This window comes from Mastomys coucha, unplaced genomic scaffold, assembly GCF_008632895.1.
Source record: "Mastomys coucha isolate ucsf_1 unplaced genomic scaffold, UCSF_Mcou_1 pScaffold14, whole genome shotgun sequence".
Lineage (NCBI taxonomy): Eukaryota > Metazoa > Chordata > Mammalia > Rodentia > Muridae > Mastomys > Mastomys coucha.
The window spans coordinates 82,868,421-82,883,170 of NW_022196896.1; the positions used below are offsets into that span (position 1 = coordinate 82,868,421).

The 14,750-nt window shown below is 37.5% G+C and overlaps 1 pseudogene; it reads right to left on the minus strand.

Annotated features, from left to right (window-relative positions):
* Positions 1–4,093: 4,093 nt before the first annotated feature.
* LOC116089562 lies at positions 4,094–4,212 on the minus strand (annotated as a pseudogene).
* Positions 4,213–14,750: the final 10,538 nt, after the last annotated feature.

The following is a 14,750-nucleotide window of genomic DNA, read 5'->3' on the forward strand; positions in this document are numbered from 1 at the left end:
TACATTGTTCCATTGGCAATATTTGTGGAAAATTTTAAAATTAAATACATATTGTCTGTATATTTTTAAAACAATTCTTTTATATTTATGTATGTATGCTGTATGGTGTGTGTGTGTGTGTGTGTGTGTGTGTGTGTGTGTGTACACTATGAGTTTGCAGATTCCTAAGGAGGCCAGGTGTCAGATATTCTGAAACTGTGACTACAGTTGGTTGGAAGCTGCCTACTGTGTGCTCTGAGAAGTGAACCCAGGTCCTCTCTGCAAGAAGAGCTCTTACCTTCTGATATCTCTGCAGCCACTGCCTGCATTATTTAAACAATGTATGTGCTCAAATACTCTAGTAACTGCCTTATTTAATGATTACTTTTACTTTGTATAGTTAGACAACTAGAAGATAATTTGTTCAAAAGAGTCAACAAAATAAAGCAGTAAGAGTCTGTCCAAGAGGGATGTTTTTGTCTACCAATAGCCAATTCAGGGCTGGAGAGAGAGATCAGTGATAATAAGTGGTGACGGTTTATCCAGAGACCTAGAATTGATTCCCAATACACACTTGGTGGCTCATGATGGTTTGTGATACTAGTTACAGGGGCATTCAACTTTAAGGTTACATGGTGCAAACACATTCAGATAATCACCTATATACATAAAATACAATGAAATATGGTGATGCTGCTGTTGCTGATGGTGATGATGATGATGATGATGATAAATTAAATAGCCAATCAGGTCTGGTGGGTAGTAATTATTGCATAAGCATCCAGATACCCATCAATGACATAAAAACTGGGTTCTATAATCCTGAGCTTCACACCTAGAGATGGAGGGATGTCTGGAGATTTCTAGCCAGCAAACCTAGTGCAAGCAGTGAGCTCTATAGTCAAGAGGGAAGAGATAGAGTAGACAACAAATGTTGATGTCTGGCCCCCACATATACAAGCACAGACACAAGAACCACCACAAACACAAATGTACCACACACACACATACACGCACACAATTTAAAATAGAAAAATCTACAAGTAAGCAGCCAACTTGCATGTATTTTGATCATATTACCCAGCTTGCATGTGTCCATAAGAGGCTTCAAACTGTACCATTAGAAAGAGATGGTAGATCAAATTTTTATATACAGAAAGAAAACTACCTAAACATTTTCATTAGCAAGAGAATGATCAAGTGAACCATTTAAAATAGGTTACTTCACTTGATGTTTTAAAAATATTATTTAGTAAATAATAATATAGGAATATTTTGAAATAGTCACCAATAATTGACTAATCAAGTTCCAAATCAATATTCTGGGAGCTCATGACTATATATATATATATATATATACATATATTTAAGCCTCATTCTGAATTTTCAAATATTAAGTAGGGCTTCATGCTAAACTATCTGAGGAAGTAGCTACTATTATTCCCACTTTGCAGATGAAAACAACTGAGACCAAGGGGTGTACTCATTTCTCCAGTTGCACATTCAGCTTTCAGTGAGAGAGCCAAGATTTTGACCCAAAAGGCTAGTTTCCAAATGAATGTTACTATCCACCCTGACTTGGGGGCAGCTTTCTTCTTTAGTTAAAATAGTAAAATAGTAAAATAGTAGAAATTTGGTCCTCAAATAAAACAAAAAATACTTGAAAAGATCCTCTGATTTGCTATTGTACAGTTATTCTAGCCTCAGCCTCGGGTCCTCAACCTCTGACACACACACTGGCATAGACGTGTGCCTTTCTGCCCTCCTCTCCTTCTCTGTCTGTCTATCCTGATGTTTCTTGAGTGAGTAGCGGACAGGAGGGGCATCTCCTCACTAGTATATCCTCCATCTCTTCCTGTAGCAGCGACACAGTGGAGATTGCAATCCTTCCTAATGAATACTGTGTTTTTGAGGGATTTGGGAGGTGAGGAGACCAGGATGAAAAGTTCAGTCCACTCTCTTCCTACTTACCCACTGGATTGTCTTAAGCAATTTATTTAATTCCTTTGTGCTTTAGGGCCCTTCTCTAAATGATGAGAATGGCAATTCTAACCTTATAAAATTATTATATGCAGTCTCTCCTGGGACAAGAATACAAATAAAGGCCCACGTACCATATGTCTAAATATTTAAAAGTTATAAATCAAGCCAACAAACTTAAATAAAATATGCTGTATCTTACCTGACCAATATACCTTTATAATGATGAAATAGGAAGCATTGTGTGTAAAGCTATGCTTTTCATGATCAAAAGTTGGCAAAGAACAGTCTTTGTTGATTGGACAGAGGATTGGGAATGAATAATAAAATAAAAAGACTAGAGTGTAAATGATTATGCATGTTTCATAGGAAAAGGAGTTACTTTTTTAAAACACAAGTTTTTCCACATTTCCTTTTTTAGTACTAAGGATTGGACCTGAGGCCTCACATATACTAGGCCAGTGCTATAACACCACTGAGCTATATCCTTTATAACAACTTTTATTGATTATAATAACATAAAACAATGGTTCTTGGCCTTCCTAATGCTGCAACTCTTTAATACACTCCCTCATATTGTAATTTTGCTACTCTTATGAATTGTAATATAAATATCTGATGTACAAATATCTGATATGCAACCTCCATGGATTAAGAACTGCTGATAAGGGCTGGAGAGATGGCTCAGCCGTTAAAGGCTAGGCTCACAACCAAAAATATAAGAACCGCTGATAAAGAGCATCCTAAACATTCTAATATATTTTCTCATTGCTGAGCATCAGACTTATACATCAAAATTTTGTAACAGAAATTAATTTTATCCCATTTATTATTTCATTATGGTGAAATATTCAAAATATACTTTTCCAGCTTTTTAAAAGCTAGAATCCACCAACATTTCCTGTCCCATTTCCCTACTAACACTCCAGCATTTGGAAAGTATTATTGTATTCTCAGCTTCTTTAACATTAACATGTTTAATTCTGTCATAGAAGCATAGTATTTGTGCCTAAGTTGTCTCACTTTGTGTAATGACCTCTAATGTAATGATCACTTATTTTGTCAAAAATGGCTGTATTTTACCTTTATAAAGACTGATAACACTCAATTCTGTGTATGTAGCAGATTCAGGACTTAGCCTTTCATCAATGATACTATTTCTTAGCCATTGTGAGAGTGCTGTAAAATCATTAACACAGATGTTCCCCAGACATACTAATTTCTTTTCCTCTGGATACATATCCAGAAGTAGGATTTGTGGATTAGAAGATGGTTCTATTTTTAACTCTTGCAGAACCTCTATAGTAGCTACATCGCCACTAACACTAGGTATGACATCTCTGTTCTCTGCATCTTCTCCAGAACCCATCTTCTGTCTTTTTCTAACCAGAATGGGCTAAGAGCTCATTGTGGTTTTGATTGACTTTGACCTCATGATTAGTGATGCTGGACATATTTTCATCACTTTCCAACGACTTATGTATTTTTATGTAAATGTAACTTTTATTCAAAAGATGTAATTATTGTCTCAGAGGCTTACTGCTGAATAAGCTCATCCTTTCTAGTCCATTCTAAACTCTGGCTGCCTGGTTCAACTCAGCTGTTCTCACTCAAACTCCTTTCCAAGCTAACTGATTCAAACTGACATCAAACTAACTCTGGCAATCAGTTCTTTTTTATTATTATTATATATTTTCTTTACTAACACTTAAAATGATATCTCCTCTCCTGGTTACCCCTTCAAAAAATATCAAAAACCAAAACAAAAACCTAACACTATTTCCTCCCTCCTCCCCCTGCTCACCAACCCACCCTCTCCCACTTCCTGGCCCTGGCATTCCCCTACACTGGGGCATAAACCTTCACAGGACCAAGGGCCTCTCCTCCCATTGATGACTGACTAGGCCATCCTTTGCTATACATATGCTGCTGGAGCCATGAGTCTCAACTTGAAGCAATCCCACTAAAATCAGGGACTAGGCAAGGCTGCCCACTCTCTCTCTACCTATTCAATACTATACTTGAAGTCCTAGCCAGAGCAATTAGACAACAAAAGGAGATCAAAGGGATACAAATTGGAAAGGAAGAAGTCAAATTATCACTATTTGCAGATGATATGATAGTATTTTTTTTAAGCCTACAGCATCTGGTATTCCCAGGCGGTCTTCCATCCAAGTACTAACCAGGCCTGACCCTGCTTAGCTTCCGAGATCATACGAGATCAGACACGTTCAGGGTAGTATGGCCATAGACTCACCAGAGAACTTCTAAACCTGATAAACAACTTCAGCAAAGTAGCTGGTTATAAAATTAACTCAAGCAAATCAGTGGCCTTCCTCTATACAAAGGATAAACAGGCTAAGGAAGAAATTAGGGGAACAACACCCTTCACAATAGTCACAAATAATATAAAATACCTTGGTATGATTCTAACTAAGTAAGTAAAAGATCTGTATGACAAGAACTTCAAGTCTCTGAAGAAGGAAATCGAAGAAGATCTCAGAAGATGGAAAGATCTCCCATGCTCATGGACTGGCAGGATTAATATAGTAAAAATGGCCCGCTTGCTGAAAGCAATCTACAGATTCAACGCAATCTGTTCTAATCTTCTGGCTACTTCTCATTCTCTGGCTCATTCCATCTTGACCTGCAACCTGTATCTGTAAACTGTCCTGATAAAACTGCCTCCCTGCCTCAATCCCTATCTTTCTCAAATGCTCTCATACGTCTTCTCTTTCCTCTCTTGTTCTCAAGAGAGTTGGGCAGATCCTACCTCCAATTCATTATGTCAAATCTTTCTCTGATTTGTCAGTCTGTCTGTCCCTCAGTTAGATGTCACTTTCAAATATAGCTGCCTTCTTCCACAAACTAATCTTCTCTTTGTTGTTTGGGTTTAGAGGAGTGTACTGAGGGTATGTCTGTAATCCCAGAGGGATTAAAGGTGAGTCATTCAGCTGGATCACACAGACCTAGAAGTTTTTTGGATGTGATTCCTTGCCAGAGCAGTCATGCTGCTGGATTAACATTCTTCTACATCTTTATTTGAGAAATGTTGAATTAGGTGTATGTTCACTTCTCAGTTAGATTATTTATAGGATTCTTAAACGTTCTTTCTATGACTTGGTTAGCCCCTGGGAGATGAATATGTAGCCAACATTTCCCTCCATTCTGCTGGTTGCCTCTCACTTCATCAATGTTTTACTGCACAGAAGCACTTTCCTTCAATAGACTCTCACCTGTAAATGTTTACTCCTGTGCTCTTGAGAGCTGATCCAGAAATTCCTCCATCACTTCAATGTCATAGATATTCCCTCTATGTGGGCCTTGATGCATTCAAGTCTTCCATCTATTCTGAGTTTGGTTTTGTACATGGTAAGATGGGAAGATCTAGCTTACCATTTTATGTATATTTGTAATTTTTTCCATTATTAGTTATTGAAGAGACTGGCCTTTCTCAAGTACATTTTCATAACATCTTTATTAAAAGTCACTTTGCTACAGATGAATGAGTTCAGTTGTAGGTGCCTTATTCTCTCCTATTGTAGAAATGAACATTTTGCTTGTTTTGTCACACAGCATCTCAGTGGTTACTAAGCAAATGGCCATCTCTAAGTTCCCATCCCCATCATGCCATGTTCTCTCAACTGTATACCAGTGAGATGACTCAGTGTTCGGAGACAGGAACTCTCACAACCTTTACTTCTATGCTTGGCCATCATTCACCACAGACGCCTACTATATCTGTATTCTACACAAGGCTATCAGTGAGATCACAAGATTTTTCAGAAGGAAAATGGACTTCAGCTACCCATTCTTAAGACTTCATGAGGAAGTTCATGGAGTTTGAATCAGGTGTAAAAGGAGACTAGGATCTAATCCCTGCCTTAGGCTTCAACAGAAACAGGGAAAAGTCAATGAAATTCCAATAAACAAAAATCCATGGAGAAAAAAATTAAAACAAAACGTGAGATTATTGTTCTATCTAAATCTTTAAATTTACAAGGGTCAAAGTTTAAAATTCCCTTGTCAAGCTATAATTCTAACTGAATATTGATTATTCTATATTAGGACTTAAGTCTTGAATACCAAATACTTTTATCCATTAATCATATTATTTTCAAGTTGTTTTAAATAACCTTAAATAAAAATTATTTATATATCAAAATTATAAATCATCTTAATTAAAAATAGAATCTCTTGGCCTACATTTTCTATAATTTTTTACATTTTTCTCTAAATTTAGACATACAGAAAATGTGAGATGATATATATATATAAAAAAACCTTTGGTTAAAGTGAACACTAGTTAAATATCACATAGAAGTGTCTCAATCTTTTATCAAATATATTTGAAGATTTCATTCCAATTCAAGTGAAACAGTAATAAACTTTGACTATATCAGAAAATAAAGTGACTTTAAATCCATTAGTCACATTAAAGCAACCAAGACACATATTAGTACAAACTAGACAGTAACACAAGAGAAGAAACAAAAGAGGAGACAAATTTCTAGGGCACAGCAAGATAACATGCCAGTTAAACTCCATCCCTCTGCAGACAAGTGTCTGTGTTAGGGTCACTGCTCTGGTCCCACTTCCCTGGGTCCACACAAATGCTATCAACATAGGAGCTACTTACCATCCCTTTAGAAAACACAGAGAGGATATTCAGAAGTACATGTTTTATGTGTTAGGCATTGAACAATTAAAATATGCTCTAGAGACATCTGAGACTGGAAAGAAACATAAGCAGGCATACTTTCTGACATAGATTTGATTTTTAAGGCACTTTTACAGAGTGTGTTCACTGTCTCTAACACCCTTTTCTTATAATAGAAGCCTCCACAAGAGAGCTTGTTTTAGGAATTCCAACTTCCCTCTGGAATGAATGGTAACTCCTTATCTGGCTAATGCAAGCACCATGTGACACAGAGCCACCAGCACTCTTGCTTTGTGCACTGTGTAGACCTGGATTTCAGGAAGCAGATGGTAATGGCTTTAATAGCTCTCCTCTCATTCCGTGGCAGGTAGGAAATCAAATACATTAAAATGGTTTACAATCTTTATTTTTTGCAGATATTATACCTACTATTATACTTTGTGCTATGATTTCTGGATATTGTTCCTTGCATTTTAAATTTTCAGCAAAATAAAGAAGAAAATGTATTTTATAGCCTCTCGATTTCATCAGTAAAGACAACATGCCTTTCCCTTCATTTCCATTCATTCCTGAAAGTCTTCAGAGTACATTTTGTGCTCTGCTTGATTCAACACAGATTTAGTCTTTCTACATTTCACTTAGCAAAATGTTTAAGTGGTACGGTTTTGCAAAATTCTGCCAAGTTCATAAAATAATGGTAAATTAAGCATAATGTTGCAACGCAACCAAATTCTACTTTAAAAAGAAGAAGACTGGCCCAAGAGTATTTAAAAATAGTTGCTGTTGTTTTATTTTCTTGTCTGGTTTAAACACTGCTAATATACCTGCAATTTGCTGTCTTCTAAATGTAATGGTAGAATAATAATATGTGGCATTTTGGTCTTTATTATAAGTAACTAAAAGCACAGAAAACAAGTTTCCATTTATCCTCTGTCCTGGAAAGATAGCCAATCTTTTGTTCCCTAAATGCTGGTCCCAAGGGGAATTGCCATGTAAAGCAGAAGCTCACAAGCAAGAGACTTGAAATGTTAGAGGAGGTGCAAAAGAAAAGAAACAAGATTTGAAGAAGCAAGCAAAAGTCTGACTCCAGAGAGTAGGAGAATAATAGACAGACAGATTATAGATATGTAGATAGATAGATAGATAGATAGAGAGAGAGAGAGAGAGAGATACGTGCATACATACGTATACACATATACATACATATATGATAGATATAGATGTAGATATGCATGATATAGATATGGATAGACACACAGATGTATGGGGACACACACACAGAGTGTGGGGGATAAAAGCTGAGATGAATCTGCATGCTTTCTAAATGGAGCACAGCGCACTTCAAGTGACAATTCATCAATTCATCAGAAACATCTACCTTCCCCAACACAAACCACAGTTCCTAACAGAGCACCACTTCTGCAACCTCATCACCGAGGGGTGCCCTGGGAGCTGAGGCCACAGCTGCTGTTCAGAATCACAAAAGAGGGCCAGACTGAATACCCCTACCCATGGAAAGGAAGCCAAATTTCAAAGTGGGATTTCTGCTGAATGTATACTATTTTGCACCACAGTAAAACCAAAACATCTAAATGAAATCAGTCAGGGTAGGCTGGGCATCACCCTAATTCAGAAACAAGTGAACTGGAATGAGAAGCATTCAGAACTGTAGGATTCCCTTATATGGGCAGAGTTACTTGGAAGAAAATGCTCCTTCTAAAGAATACATTTCCCAGAAAAAGACAGTAGTGCACACAGCATGAGAGCCTATGGGTAAAAATTAAATATTTACTTGGAGAGCTACATTAGGATTAATCATCTAACTCCCAGATGAAGCATGCCACTCAAGAAGAATGTGGTGAAGACAAGACTCAGATGCTGGGTGTACTCTCACAAGCTCAGTGAACGTCATCTCTGCTGGCCTCTCTTCTCCTTGCATTTCTCTACTTCTGAGCATTTCCTTATTTCCAAAAAAATAACCAATAATTGCCTTCATTTATCCATTTTTTAACTGGATTGATGAGGCAAGGAGCCACCCGAATCAATGTTTACAAAGACTCTAATTAGTTAGTCATCTGAGAATTGCATAGAAAGTACTTTGACCATATTCAGCCCCCCCCCCACCCATCTCCTTCCAATGCCACCCTTTTCCTATCCACTCAACTTTGTGTCCTTTTGTCTTTAACCTATCTAGTCCAACTCTAGTGACCATATAGTCTTGGGTATGTAGCCTTCTATTAGAGACAGCATGATCAACCTTGGGCTACAGACTTAAAGAAAATTGACTCTTCCTTTCCAAACAGCTATCAATTGCCAAAAGCTCCTCTGCCAGGAATAGGACTTCAGGCCTACATCCCCTCCTGATATTGGGGTTTTGTCTAGCTTGAACTTGCAGAGATCTTCTATATGCTGTCACAATCAATGTGCATTCATACATACAACTGCCCTACTATAACCAGAGAACACTGCTCCCTTGTAGTCATCCCCCACCTCTGACTCTTACCCTCTTTCTGCCCTTTCTTTCTCAATAATGCCTGAGTCTTGGAGGGAGGGGAATTATAAAGTTATCCCATTAAGGTCAGAGCATTCTAATGTCTCTTATTCTGTGGACCTTAACCAGTTGTAGGTCTCCGTGTTAATTGCCAGCTTCTGCAAAGAGAAGCTTCACTACTGAGGGTTGAGAGATGGCCCTAATAGCAGTAAGTCATTAGGAGTCAGTTTAATACTGACAGCATGCAAAGCAACTTCCAGCACCACGGAAGCTAACAAGTAGCAATGAAGTGTCCAGATAAGTGCAAATTTAATTTCTCCATGTTATATAATTCAAGTGTGTGTTATCTTCAGCAATGATAGTTTACCATAAAAATCTAGAGGGAATCCAGGGGCATTGACAATATACAGTAATGTTTGGCAACCTGAGGAAATTACTGGGTAAGAACTCCAGCAAAAGTAATCAATTCCTTGTGCTTTGATTATTAGCCTGAGGTTTCTAGTCATGGCTTTGTTGCCCATTATAGGGTAAATCAATCTAAACTCCTTTTATATGTGTGTATGTATATATTTTAGGAAGCCTCTACAGTAATAGGCAATTATTTTATCTTTATCATTCTAAGAGAGTAGTACAAAATTTTTCTTTTATTAATGTTTCTTTATTATTAAGATTTCCATGCATACAATGAAATAATATCTGATCATGTCTAACCCCATCCTTTACAACATATTCCCCTACCAACTACTTATTTTTTTCTTTAAAAATAGAAAAATCTAAATCCAGTTAGTGATGCCTGTATGTGCAGGCATGTGGTGTTATCCACCAGAGCCTAATAGCAATCCTATGAGTGGCCACACTCTTACAAAAGAATGATTTTCATTCCCAAGGAATTGGTACTTTCCCCTAGCTCCTCAGTAATGGGTAGGGCCTGGAGAGCATCTGCCCCACCTATGCTAGAATTTTGGCTGGCTGGATATTGTGCAAGCTTTGTGCCAGTAAGCATAGCTATTGTACGTTCGTCAGTGCACTGGCCACATCAGGTCCAGAAGACATCATTTCACAGACTCTGCCACAGCCTCCCATTATTACGTTCTTTTTACCTTCTCTTCCTCCATGTTTTCTGAGCCTTGAGGATGGGAGATTGACATAGAAGGTCACGTTTGGGGCTGAGCACTCACTCTCTTATTCTCAGAACTTTGCCTACTTATACATCTCTCCATTGGCTCCTGACCTCTAAAAAGAGAAGTTTCTTTGACCAAGGTTAAGCAATCCAGGTCTATGGGTATGCACATCAATATTTAGAATGTTCTTAGACAGCATGACCATTTACTAAAACAACAGCACCAGATTCAACCTGAGGGCCTATAACTTCCAACACCCATAGACTGTTGACTGTGATTCCAGTTCCAGACATCAAGTTTCCTCCTGTTGAGGAGGCCTCAAATATAACCAGAGATAGTTTCCCCATCATAGGCATGCTGCTATTGCACCACATTTGGGTATAAGCACTGAGGGCTTTTCTCCCTCAGCAGCCTATATAGAAACCATCTAGCTATGAAACCTAGGCATATGCAGGTCTTGTACATACTGTCACAGCTTCTGTGAGTTCATATGAGTGCCAGCTTTGTTGTATTAGGAAAAAAAAAAACCCTCTTTCCTTTTAGTCATTAACTACTTCTAGCTCTTATTACCTTTATGCCTCCTCTTCTACATAGATCCCTGAAGGCTGGGAGGAAGGCTTTGATAAAGACATCCCATTTAGACCTGAGTGTTCCTAAGTCTTTCATTCTTGGAGAATTGTCCAGCTGTGGATCTTGGTGTTAGTTACCATCAACCACAAGAACATCTTCTGTTGAGGGTTAGTGATGCACTGATTTCAATGTGTATAGCAATGTGTAACTGGGAATCATTTTATTACTATGTTCATTTAACAGAACAATAATGGGTCATGAGGAAAAATCAATGCTATTTTTTTGTGCATTCTTAGTTTTGGTTAACTCACCCACTATCCCTTCTATGCCTAATTCTCCCCTTATACTTTAGTCTCCAGTATCTGCCACTCTTTTCCATTTATATATGCTTTTGATGAAAACCAATTTGGGAAGGAAAGGGTTTGTTTAGCTTACATGATACAGTGACTGACTCATCCTGGGAAGTCAAGGCAGGAACTCAAGGCAGGAGCAGAAGCAGAGACTGAAGAGGAGTGCTATTTACTAGCTTGTTTATTCCAACTTTGTCAACTACCTTATACAACCCAAGACCACGTGACTATAGATGGCAAAGCCCACAGTGAGCTTGATCTTTCTTCACCAATTAGCAGTTAAGAAAATGCCCCTCTGCCTCATCTAGTCTCACCAGAAGAAGGTGCACCTAGTCTTACTGAAACTCGATACACCAGGGCTGGTTGATATCCATAGGAAGCCTGCCCTTTTCTGAAGAGAAATGAGAAGTGAAGGAGGAGTGATGGGAAGGTAGAGTAGAAGAAGGACTGGGAGGAGAGAAAGAAGGGGAGACTATGGTTGGTCGGGATATATGATTAATTAGTTGATTAATTAATATGAAAGAAGGAAGAAAAGAAAGAAATGAAGGAAGAAAGAAAGAAAGAAAGAAAGAAAGAAAGAAAGGAAGGAAGAAAGGAAGGAAGGGAGAGAGAGGGTAGGAGGGAGGAAGGAAGAAAGAAAGAAGGAAGGAAGGAAGGAAGGAAGGAAGGAAGGGAGGAAGGAAGAAAGGAAGGAAGGAAGAAAGGAAGGAAGGAAGGGAGGAAGGAATGCCAGACACAAATAGAAAAACAAACAACAACAAAACAGAAAGAAAGAAAATTCCCTATGGACATGCCCACAGGCCAGCTGAATGAAGGCTGTTCTTCAGTTGACAACTTAAGTCGACTAGGGTGATGTATATTCTACCATGCTTTCAATTTTTTTTAAATTGAGTTATCATTTCAGTTATCTAAACTGCATCAGTAAATGCTGCCCTTTTCCTTGGATAAGTAAGCACAAATAAACAGTAGAGGGATTTTACTCAACAAAGACCTGCTTTAAAGTTATGGGTCATATCAACCAAACTAACTATGATGCTGTTGTCCTTCCAAATGGATCTCACTTATAAATACATATGGTTTTCTCATAACTCTCAAACTTCTTAGACAAAATTTGTACCATAAATTCTCAATAAAGTGAAAGAGAACACATGGTGATTTATTACACATCCTCAGGCTACGATGTGTGTGTTGTATATTATACCATGTTCTTAGCTTGAATAAAATGCTTAAATTGGATCTGAACTACTCATATAACCTTATCAACTCACCACAAAGTCTATGAATGTATTTTTCAAACAAAATATGATTTCATTCTTTAATGTGGGAATTTTAAAGCTAAGAGTGACAAGAGACAAAGTTAAACATCCATTCAGACCGTCCTTTTTCCCACAGTTCCTCTCCACCCTAACGCACAGTCAGAGGGCCCATTTCATGATTTTCACAATGCTAAGAGCTTAAAGGATTTCAGGAATTTCAAACCACGTCTCTAGCCTCACTACTGCACAGCTTTCAAATGCCAGCTTATGTGTCAATTTAGTGCGTTAAATTTACATAAAAGTAATGCATGGAACCTAGAACTTAAAAGTTCCTTATTGGCATATGTAAAAATCTCAAAAAGTGTTGAATAAACAAAAAGGATTTCAAGCACTTAATTAAATTGACTGTCAAGAGCTCTCTAAGTTATAAGGTTGTCATTATATCCTTTTTACTTAAAAGATATTCTTCAAGCAGTAAGATCCAATGTGTTTGAAGCCTCCTTCACCCTCTCCAACAAGTGAAGGTTATAAAGAAATATGAAGGATGTATTTTATTGCTAATCCTTGTGTGAAGACATTCTATTTAGAAAATGCATGGAAATTATAAAATACATTTCCTTTGTAGTGACAGAATTTTGTTGAACTCTTCCCTGAAATGAATGTAAAAATCAAAGTTTTAAATAGTAACAGTTTATCGATACATAACTGTATGTGTCTTCATCAAGCCCCAGCAGGTATAGCTCTCACCATTAGAAAGGCCTGGACAGTGGAGAAAGGGGATACCAGGCTTTTAGTGATATTTATCCTGTACAAGGAAAATATGAGTTGGAAAAATAGTCCTCATACAGTGTGTTTCTTTTGTAAAGACCCTCTTTCTATTAGGAGGATTAGGCAGGTGTTTGCCATGTGATATAACACCACAAATCAGAGAGAGAAAGACAAACTTTAACACTCCTATCTATTCTTGGGGATCCTCAGAGATAATTTTAAACATATCTCAATTTAATAGCCAATCATTCCAATGCAACCAAAAGATAAAAGTGAGAAAAATATTTCCCACTTTAATCAGCTCAGTATTAAAACTGGCAAGATTTCAAAGTCACTCACTTTATTTATAGGGCCTCAAGTACATAAATGTGAAAAATAATGATAATTTCATCTTTTTTATACAAACCATGTATTCCATGCAGAAGCTTTGAGATTGGCCTTTACTAAATGAGACTTTTAAAAACATCTTGATAGAAAATGTATTCAGGAAGAGAACTATTCTTCAAAGTCAAGGCTTATACCACCTCAGTCTCACTGTGCAATGATAAAAATGGAACTTTCTTGACCACGTTCTTCAGTGCTGTCACAGCAGTGCCTTCTGTGGAGAAGATTTTTCCTATGTTATAAAGGCTGTATGATTATGTTTGCAGCTATGTATTAGAGCCAGTGAGAGGAAACGTGGTCTCTGGGAACCAGAACTTATGGATCCAGAAGGTAGTTGAAAAACTTATACAATTTAGAAAAGAACAACTGGAAAGCAAAAAAAAGATCAGCAATGAGTGTTTTTAAGAGATATGCATTATCAGAAGTAGTTAATATAAAATACAGAAATACACTACAAAGGGTAATATATGAAGTCACCAAGAGTCAAAGCTGGGAGCATCCAGGAATCTAGCATTAATGTCTTGAAGGTATTACAAGATCTGTGTAATTGATCTGAGTCCCAAGGGAAACTCGGCGACTGGCTCACTGTGTATGCTTCCTCTCTCCATATTGCGACTCTGCCTTTTAGCTTTCTGGATGATGTCTGCCTTCTAGCCAGCCAAAAGGGGAATGAACACACGGAAATCATGAACACTAAGCCAAAATTGTACATATTACTTTCCTCTGATTCCCATTGCCCAGAATCCAGTCATGTGACCACACCTAACTGTAAGAGGACCAGAGAAATGCTACCTAGCATTCTGTTTTAAATGAGTAAAATAATTGTATTGTTAAATAGAATATTTCTCCAGATCTATATTAAGAAGAGCTGATCACACTGCTCCCCTACTCATGCCCAAACAGTATGTATATTCTTACTTCTAGACAGATATAATCCAACAAATGCTATCTAAAAATAAAACATTTATCTTAAAAGTCATAAGACTGGAAAGACAGGAGAGTACATGAAAATAAATTTTCCATGATTGAAGCTGATAAGAAAACACGAAAGAGAAACACAGCTCACATAGTAGAGAAATACTTTGTAATATGAACCTGTATAATGCTACCCCAAGAGGGAGCTCTCCTAGCTTCCCAGTTCATTTTTCTCCTCTTCTTGGAAAGCCTGTATAGTAATCACACACACACACA